The 2,603-nt window shown below is 34.6% G+C and overlaps 1 non-coding gene across 1 annotated transcript; it reads left to right on the top strand.

The window, feature by feature from the left end:
* The first annotated feature begins 987 nt into the window (after nt 1-987).
* On the top strand, nt 988-1,060 carry Trnav-aac. Its single transcript has one exon. It is a non-coding gene; the product is annotated as a tRNA-Val (tRNA).
* Nucleotides 1,061-2,603: the final 1,543 nt, after the last annotated feature.

Here is a 2,603-nt window from a genome sequence, read left to right as displayed (position 1 = left end):
GAGCTTGAAAATGAATTTACTGTTTTCAATTACCATTCAATGTAAATATTCCTGATCTTCCTGCTTGAATATGCGGCTGGTGTCAACGAGTGGGTTTTCGGGGGCTTAAAATCCCGGAAATTCCATCTGTTCAAAGGAACTGGGATATTATTTATTGCTCGCACATACTCGAAAATATCCGCTTACAGGCCAACCGGTTTCAGTTTTAATTGTGCTTGTCAGCCTCATTCGGCCGATTAACTTAATGTGTTACCGATCTCCTCAAACGGTATATTTTTGTACAAGGAAGGAAAAGTCATCGACAGGAGGGGGTTGCCGACAAGATCCCCAGACACTCTTCATTAAATGATGTTGTGAAGCGCGCGCTTAACGCCGCTGGATTCCCCTTAGAACCGGTGGGGACGGAAAACGCCCTGATTGGCGATTTTATTCCCATTCAGTCCTGGTGTGGGATGTTACCTGCGTAGATTCATTTTCCTCATCATCGCAGATTGACTCTGCTTCTTGTCTTGTCCTGGATCTGCATCTGCCTTTGCGAAATTTAGGAAAACTAAAAATATGTCTCATTGACCGATACCTGCTGCTTCGTCCCCTGGCTTTCAAGATCAGTGAGATAAATGGATCCAAAGCGCTCAAACTACAATATGAGATTGGTACATCCATCTCTAAAATGAGTCACGACGACCGTGAAACAAGCTGGCTTTTTCAACGGATGCCGTTCGCGATATTACCTGGGAATTTCTATCCATCCGCTCGGCGACAAATTTAAATTAGCAAAAAGTTCTTTATGTTTTTCTTTATCTTTAAAAAAATCAACAAATTATACAATAAATGTGAATTCTATTTTAAATTATCTAATTAGAAATCCAGGTCATCAGTAATTTCTCTTCTTCGCTTAAAACAGAGATTGCCACAAACTTCCTTTTAGTTTCCATTTTTAATCAAGGTTTTTGTTCAACTGAGTACTATCGCCTCATGTACGTTACAGCCTCGGTGGTGTAGCGGTTATCACGCTCGCCTAACACGCGAGAGGTTCTGGGTTCAACTCCCAGTCGAGGTATATTTTAAATTTTGTTCGAATTTTACGTTTAATACATACAGTAAAACCTCTGGTGCTCGCCATTTTCGGGACCAAAGAAAAAATGGCGAGCAATAGAATTTGGCGAGCAACGGAAATAATCAATAAATTTTTTGACTTTGAAATTTTGAAAACATCTCGGTTTTCGATACTTTCCGATCATAAGTGAGCCTTCCAAGTCACATTTGAGTAAAGCAACAAAGAGAATCGACAGAAATTAAAAGGAAAAAATTAACTAAAAAATCTTTAATAGTTTTTTTAATTCAGCCATATTTCTAATAACGGTGTCGATTAGTTCCAACGAATTTATATCAAAATTTTCATTTTGATAAAAGAATGACTTTATTCTTTTCAACATTTTCAAAGCCTCTTCTGAATTCACATGAGATTCGTCATTATGAGTATCTTCATCGTCATATTTTTGTGGGAAAGAATCTCCAGCAATATTAAGGTAATCTTCAATTTCATATATTTCGGTAAATTCATGATTAATAAAATCATCTTTATCCACCGGGTCCAATATTTTCAAGATATTTACCATTTGATCATAATTATCAATTTCAACAGTTTGTCTTTCGAGTTGATTTTCACATTCGATCCATTTTGAATGTCCGAAACAATTTGTAATTGTTTTGGTCTTTACTTTTTTCCAGGCAAAATATGTAAAAAGAAGACCGTCTTTTAAAATTAATTTTTTATGAGCTTCCAGTGGATTTTCTCCATTATCAATTTTTTCTAACATAAACTCAAATTTAAGTTTATTAAAATGTCCTTTGAAGGATCTAATGATTGCTTGATCCATTGGTTGTAGAATTGTTGTAGTCTTCGAAGGTAGGTAAAGAACTTCAATTGACTCTAAATCAGCGTAAAGTTTATGGGATTGGCATCGATTCACAACTAAAAGAATTTTTCGTTTTTTTAGATGCCTATCCCATGTTAAAAGCCATTCGTTAAAAATTTTACTTGTCGTCCATGCTTTTGATGAATGACAGTAATCGACAAAATTTTCGACTTTAAAATTTTTTAAAGCAGCGAGGTTTCTGGAACTTTCCAATCATAAGTGGAATTTTTTGTCTGTCCCAGTCATATTTGAGCATAGCAACAAAGAAAATCTAAAAAATAAATAAAAATTAAACCGTTCTTTAAGGATTTTATGTCCATATCGAACCTTTTGACAAACACTTTTTGAAGGGATAGATTTGTAAAAAATCCCAGTTTCATCAGCGTTATAAATGTTTTCAGCATTATATTGTTGAATCTGTGCAGAGATCAAAGAAGTAAATGCATCAATTTCTTGTTTCTGATCAACTTTTATATAAAAAATAGTTTAACCAAAAAAAAATTTTTTAAAAATTAATGGCGAGATTTAGAAAATGGCGAGCAATAGAATATTTATCAAAATTTACTAGAAATTTTTAATTTTTTGAACAATATGTGGCGAGCAATAGAGGTGGCGAGTAACAGAGGTGGCGAGCACCAGAGGTTTTACTGTATTTATCGAAATTCTATTTCGTCGATTAACAAA

The sequence above is a fragment of the Octopus sinensis genome, unplaced genomic scaffold (genome assembly GCF_006345805.1).
Source record: "Octopus sinensis unplaced genomic scaffold, ASM634580v1 Contig14491, whole genome shotgun sequence".
Lineage (NCBI taxonomy): Eukaryota > Metazoa > Mollusca > Cephalopoda > Octopoda > Octopodidae > Octopus > Octopus sinensis.
The sequence above is the reverse complement of the archived record's forward strand: the minus strand, read 5'-3'. Positions and strand labels throughout refer to the sequence as shown.